We start from the raw sequence: 7,295 nt of genomic DNA, 5'->3' as shown, positions 1-7,295 counted from the left end.
CACTTCAGCCTGGGCCTGAACTCCTGGCGGTGATGTCACAGTGCACGCTCCAGCTAGAACTTCCAGCATCCAGCAACGGCCACAACACAACCCTTGGCTCCTTGTGCCAGCACGCTCTTCACCCTGCTCCAAGCCTACCCCTGTCACCTTGTTGCCACCTTCTCCCTGATTCCCCCAGCAGTCCCCAAAGCTCCCCATCGCTTGGATTTTGCTCTCCATCCCTGCAGGATGTCTGCATTTGTTCCAAAAGAGCTATGGTACTATTCCACGGAGGCGGACACCCCGCAGCTGCCTGGCTGGGCTGGAGCTCTGTGGGACAGGGTGGGAAATTTTGCTACCTCTGCAGGCTGGCACAGAAGGAGAGGAGGAGACGGACGTCGATACACAGACTGATAGAGAAGAAGCCATGGAAGTGGACGGAGAGGATACTGGAGAGGAAGAGATGGATGTGGATATGTACGAGACAGAGGAAGAGATGGAGGTGGAAACGAAAGATTATATTGAAGAGATGGATATTGATCTAAAAGACAAGGAGGAAGACATGGTCTTGGGATGAAGACCGATGCCAGCAGCAGAACAGGCAGGTGCTCCCCACAGGCAGAGTGGGTCCCCTGCTGCCAGCCTGGGGCCGGGCTGGGCACTTCCTGCTCAGGAACACGCTAGCCCATGCACTGCATTCTGCTGGCCATCCCTGGCCTGGCCTGGGCTTGCTGTGGGCCACACAAGCCCTGTTCCAGTGCCTGGGCCACAGCCCACAGCCAGGCTCCCTTCTGGCAGCAGAGTCCCACTGGGCCAGTGTCCCAGCCCGGCAGCACATGGATCACCCTTCCGTGCCTGACTGCACTGACCGTGCTACTTGTTTTTCTTCCAGGACTTAGGGACATCACAGACACAGATGCCACCCTGCTGTACATACGTTTTACAGTTGTTGTGTTCAGGATAGAGGTTTTAGAGTTTGTTTAAGTTGTCTGTAAATACGTTTCATAGAGTTTTTTTAGAGCTGTTCTCAGGTAAATAGGTTCTATAGTTTGTTGTTGTTGTTGTTGTTGTTGTTACCAATATTCTTACAGTGTAAATATGTGGTGTAGTTCATTCTTGTTCCTTTTCTTCTACAGATAAACAGTCTTTGATTTTCACACCCCAGTTCTCTTTGCATTTTCTTCGGGCACATTTGCAAAGCTGTGGGTTGTTTCGGGAACAATGCTTGCAGGACTCTAAAAAGAGTATCAAAACCGCTCTGCCACACTCTCAGCTGCTGCTGCTGCCCCAAAAAGCACTGGCTGGCTTTGCTCACACAATCACAGTTGTGGTGGCATTTCTACCACACCACAGGACAGCGATGTTTTCCCTCTTCTCCTGGAAATACCTACAGCACTTGTGGGTAGCAAGGCAAACATGAGCCTCTTTTAGTGGCCCTTGAAATTGGACATGTGAAATGAGGCACACAAAGCCACAGGCCAGCTGAACCTGGCATCTCTGAATGGGTCTTTACATTCTTCCCAGGAAGATGAATGGCAATCACTATTTTGGCAGGGAGGAAAGTGCATCAGCTAGCAATTTGCTGTAGAAAATGTGCTTTCTGCTCCTCTCACAGCCAAAACTCCTACCCATTTCTTGGAAGTCCTTCTTAGATAAGGACCGTGTTCAACTGAGTGACAGTGAAGCCAAATGGCAATGCCGCAATCAATTGTCCTGTACACAATCTCCTTCATCCACGTGGAAGGTTACTCACGGGCACACAAGAGGACGGAAGAAACCCAAATGCATCGTTGGACATCATAAAGTCAGACGTGTTGAGGGATGAAGAAATCTTGCAGAGATATGGAAAGCTGCCCTGAAAACCCAGTTCGGGGAGAGCCTGAGCTCTTTTGTGCTTCTAGGCCTGAAGATGCTCAGCACCTTTCCCAGATGCTCAGCAGGCAGTAAGATTGTGCCTGAATCTGGCTCTGGAAATGCCAGTGCCTCAACTGAGAGCTGTGGCAATGATTTCCATTGCATGGAGAGGGGCCACAGTCCTGCAAGAGTCTTTCAGCAGAGCAAACAGCAGCCTGGAGGGTGGGCAATGCTGCATCTGGACCACTGCATGCTCATCCTTCACCACAATGCAGAGCTGCCATGGATCACTTTTTCCATTTCTCCTGTTGGATATGTTTTGGAGAAGTTGTTCTAGGTGGCTTTGGATGGTGATCCAAGTAGGAAGCAGCCATTCGCCTGCTGTGATATCCTTACAACTAGTCCTAACTTCTCATTGCCTTTGGTTTGATTGGGGGTGTTTTATCTGTTTGTTTGATTGGTTTCTTTGGGTTGGTTTCTTTGTGTTTTTCTCTCTTTTGCTTGGAGTTTCTTTTCCTTTTTTAGAAATGACTGGTGAAGTTGGCACAACCAAACTCCAGAAAACGTAAAGCAGGCTTGACTTTCCAGAAATTGCTTTTGGCTGGCTTTAGCTGCATTCCCCAGGATCACGATCAGCAGTAGATATTTGCAGGTTTTGCTCTGCATCCTCAGCCTGCCCAGATGTTGTTCAGTGTTTCAGCAGTGGAGAAGACGATGGATATTTTGCTAAACCTCCTTTCAAACAACAAAACTTGGGTTAGCACGACAGAAAAGAAGAAAAGAAAATCTTCGCCAGTTAGAACAGAGCCAGAGTCCCACCATTTCCCCCTCCACTTTTCTTTCTTTTCTACATTTAGAGGTAAAGCTTCCATCTCCAAAAGCTTCCATCTCTCACTTCCTGATGTAGCCATTTGCTACCCTTTAGCCTTGACTGCCACGCATCGGACTGCTGTCCGTGTGGGGCTGGGGATGCTCATCCTGGAAAGAGAAGGGGGCTGGCGAGGCCTCCCTGCAGCTCTAGGAAAGATGGGCACAGAGAGGAGAAGCCTTTCAACTGCAGGAGTGAGCTTGAAGTTGGATCTAATGAAGCTGCTCTTTTCCACTCAGGCTGCTGGGCCACTGGCCCAGGCTGTGCACAGAGGCTGGGGATGCTCCATCCTTGGCAACATCCAAGGCCAGCTGGGAGCGGGGCTCTGAGCAACCTATTCTGGGCGAAGATTGCTCCGCTTGGAACAAGATGGCCTTTAGGGTCCCTTCCAAGCCCAAGCACCCAGGGATTCCGTCATTCATTCTACAGTCTCCGTTGTCCACTTCAGCCTGGGCCTGAACTCCTGGCGGTGATGTCACAGTGCACGCTCCAGCTAGAACTTCCAGCATCCAGCAACGGCCACAACACAACCCTTGGCTCCTTGTGCCAGCACGCTCTTCATTCACCCTGCTCCAAGCCTACCCCTGTCACCTTGTTGCCACCTGCTCCCTGATTCCCCCAGCAGTCCCCAAAGCTCCCCATCGCTTGGATTTTGCTCTCCATCCCTGCAGGATGTCTGCATTTGTTCCAAAAGAGCTATGGTATTATTCCACGGAGGCGGACACCCCGCAGCTGCCTGGCTGGGCTGGAGCTCTGTGGGACAGGGTGGGAAAGGGACCCCACGCTGAAATTTTGCTATCTCTGCAGGCTGGCACAGACGGAGAGGAGGAGACGGACGTCGATACACAGACTGATAGAGAAGAAGCCATGGAAGTGGACGGAGAGGATACTGGAGAGGAAGAGATGGATGTGGATATGTACGAGACAGAGGAAGAGATGGCGGTGGAAACGAAAGATTATATTGAAGAGATGGATATTGATCTAAAAGACAAGGAGGAAGACATGGTCTTGGGATGAAGACCGATGCCAGCAGCAGAACAGGCAGGTGCTCCCCACAGGCAGAGTGCGTCCCCTGCTGCCAGCCTGGGGCCGGGCTGGGCACTCCCTGCTCAGGGACACGCTAGCCCATGCACTGGATTCTGCTGGCCATCCCTGGCCTGGCCTGGGCTTGCTGTGGGCCACACAAGCCCTGTTCCAGTGCCTGGGCCACAGCCCCCAGCCAGGCTCCCTTCTGGCAGCAGAGTCCCACTGGGCCAGTGTCCCAGCTCGGCAGCACATGGAACACCCTTCCGTGCCTGACTGCACTGACCGTGCTACTTGTTTTCCTTCCAGGACTTAGGGACATCACAGACACAGATGCCACCCTGCTGTACATACGTTTTACAGTTGTTGTGTTCAGGATAGAGGTTTTAGAGTTTGTTTAAGTTGCCTGTAAATACATTTCATAGAGTTTTGTTAGAGCTGTTCTCAGGTAAATAGGTTCTATAGTTTGTTGTTGTTGTTGTTGTTGTTGTTGTTGTTGTTACCAATATTCTTACAGTGTAAATATGTGGTGTAGTTCATTCTTGTTCCTTTTCTTCTACAGATAAACAGTCTTTGATTTTCACACCCCAGTTCTCTTTGCATTTTCTTCGGGCATATTTGCAAAGCTGTGGGTTGTTTCGGGAACAATGTTTGCAGGACTCTAAAAAGAGTATCAAAACCGCTCTGCCACACTCTCAGCTGCTGCTGCTGCCCCAAAAAGCACTGGCTGGCTTTGCTCACACAATCACAGTTGTGGTGGCATTTCTACCACACCACAGGACAGCGATGTTTTCCCTCTTCTCCTGGAAATACCTACAGCACTTGTGGGTAGCAAGGCAAACATGAGCCTCTTTTAGTGGCCCTTGAAATTGGACATGTGAAATGAGGCACACAAAGCCACAGGCCAGCTGAACCTGGCATCTCTGAATGGGTCTTTACATTCTTCCCAGGAAGATGAATGGCAATCACTATTTTGGCAGGGAGGAAAGTGCATCAGCTAGCAATTTGCTGTAGAAAATGTGCTTTCTGCTCCTCTCACAGCCAAAACTCCTACCCATTTCTTGGAAGTCTGTTGCCGCCTGTTAGTTTACTTTCATTAAGTATGTTTGTTCACCTTCGTTGAATTTAGAGTTGGTTTGCCCCAGTTACTCCCCACTATCCCAATATGGTTTGTTCCCAGTTGCCTGTCATTGTAAACCTCTCCCCTCTTTCCAGATTGTACCCCATCCATCACTTTGGTCCTACCCCCAAGCCCTATCAATCTATGTACACCACACCTTTTGTTCTGGTTCCTTCCCTGCTCTTCATCCCTTGCTCGATGCCGTATTGGTTGTATAGCTATCCTCCCTCCCCCAAGTCCCTACCATTGGATTTGTGTATTGTAACCCCTTCCCACAACACCTCCCCTGCTGCAATATTATTGGTTGTTGTATGAGCCGCACACGGGCTTTAAAACCTGGTGCACAGAGGTGCCCAGGGTCTCGGCTCGGACTTTCTCCTCGAGATCCCAGCCCTGTCCCTCATCGCCTTCTCCCTGCACCTGCTGGAATAAACTTGTTCCTGGGAAATTGGAGGACTCCGAGCACTCTCTCTCCCTTTACTGCACCTCGTGTCGCCCTGCATAATATAGAGCCCAAGCCCAAAGGAGCTCTAGAGGTTCCAGGTCGAGCCACACAGTGCTCACCTGGTTCCCCACTCCTGCCGCTGACGCTTGGCACGAGTTAGCCGGGGCGTGAAGGGCCGAGCGGGCAGCGACAGCTGGCGCCCAACGTGGGGCCTCTCGCGAGTCGTGGAGACCCCCGGAGAGGTTGGTGGATCTACAAATTTCAGTGGATTTCACAGAGACCGTGAGCGGCAGCTCCTCTGGTAGTAGCAGACTCGTTTTTGCCGAGTTGTGCTCCCAGAGGTCGAGGCGGCAGCCGTCAGATGTGCAGACGGTCGCCTCGGGAGGTGTGGACGTCGCCTGCAACAGTTGTCCGGACTTGGGTGAGTGGTCCCTGTGTGTGGGACGAGGGGGCGCCCAGTGTGTGAAAACTCCCTCGGGGGGGAGTGTGTGTGTAGCCCGGTCCGGACCCGTGTTTTTATTTCGTTGATTTGTCGTTTGGTTGCAGGGGGCGGTGGGATTGCTGTGCCAGGGCTGATAAGATGGGAGCACGTCTTTCGGCACAGCAAAAGAGAGTATTTTACCAAGTTGTGGGTACCCTTGAGGGGGGGAATAAGAAGTTTTCTCGTGGGAGGGTAAAGAGGTTTGTGAGATGGCTGTTCCTGCATTTCCCAAATGTGACCCCAGACAGAGCAAATTCTGTAGAATTCTGGAATGCAGTCGGATCAAAATTAACGGAGATAGTTAATGGAGGTGATAATTCCGTTGAAAAATTTGTAACATTATTTATTTTAATTCGGTCGGCTGTAATAGAAGAAAAGAAAATGCAGGAGCAGCTGCCACAAAATTCCCCAGTTTCCCCAGTTTCCCTATCCCCATGTTCCTCTCCCCCTGATCCCGAGTTGAGGGAGACCTGCAGAGCGACCTGCAGGGCAAGTTGTCCTGTTCAGGGATCCCCCAAGGGTAACAGGATCCCTGGCTCCCCACGTCTCTCCCAGAACCCTTGCCCTGGCAGCCCTGGCCAAGCTGCCAGAGTGTCTTCCCATTCCTCAGTTTCCCCAGTTAGCAACCCTCAGTTAAACATTTCCCAGGTTACAAGTCCCCAGTTTTTACCCTCAGACCCCCATGCCTCAGTTTCCCCCAGTCTCCAAGGCTCCTCCATATTCCCTGATTCCTCTTCTAACCCCCGTGCCTCAGTTTCCCAAGGCTCCTTCATATTCCCTGATTCCTCTTCTAACCCCTGTGCCTCAGTTTCCCAAGGCTCCTTCATGTTCCCTGATTCCTCTTCTAACCCCCGTGCCTCAGTTTCCCCCAGTTTCCAATGCTCCCCTATATTCCCTGACCCCTCTCCTAACCCTCAAAATGGCCTCCAAAGGGCACAAGATGGCGGGGACCGCATGGTCGGACCCCCCCCTTGTGCTCCTTCTTCCAAGAACCCCTTTCTTCCCTCAATGACCAACCCCTTTCTCCCTAGCCCCTCCCTTCCATCCTACCCTGACTCCTCCCACCTCCCCTTGGGTGGTTCCTCCTCCTCAGGGGCGTGTCCCCAAAGTGTGACCTCCCAAAACCCCACCCCTTCCGGCCGCTGCTCCTCCCTTCAGCCCTCCTCCTCAGTCGGTCCTCCAGCCCCGCCTCTTCCGGCTTCTGGTTCCCACGCCCCTCCTCCCGGTTCCCACGCCCCTCCTCCCGGTTCCCACGCCCCTCTTCCTGGTTCCCACGTCCTTCCTCCCAGCTCCCACACTGTCCCATCCGGTTCCCACGCTTCGGGGACAGGAAGTGACAGGCCTGAGGACCAGAACCCGGAACAGGTAGTGATTCCCTTTGCCGCACCGGTCAGTTTTAGAGGAAGGGGAGGGAGGTACCGAGAATGGGAACGCTTCTCCTTCCAGACAAAGAGGGAGCTGTGCAGAGCCCAGAAAGAGTTCGGCAGGAGAAGTGAATACTTTAAGGGTTTATTAAAAGCCACCT

At 52.1% G+C, this 7,295-nt stretch overlaps 1 long non-coding RNA gene across 1 annotated transcript; it reads left to right on the top strand.

Moving 5' to 3' along the window:
* Positions 1-95: 95 nt before the first annotated feature.
* LOC147649759 (uncharacterized) lies at positions 96-1,136 on the top strand. The gene is made up of 2 exons (XR_015277964.1): positions 96-257; positions 347-1,136. It is a non-coding gene; the product is annotated as an uncharacterized LOC147649759 (long non-coding RNA).
* Positions 1,137-7,295: the final 6,159 nt, after the last annotated feature.

The sequence above is a fragment of the Cyanistes caeruleus genome, chromosome 19 (genome assembly GCF_971803275.1).
Source record: "Cyanistes caeruleus chromosome 19, bCyaCae1.hap1.1, whole genome shotgun sequence".
NCBI classification, from domain to species: Eukaryota; Metazoa; Chordata; class Aves; order Passeriformes; family Paridae; genus Cyanistes; species Cyanistes caeruleus.
This window is presented reverse-complemented; position numbering and strand designations above follow the sequence as displayed.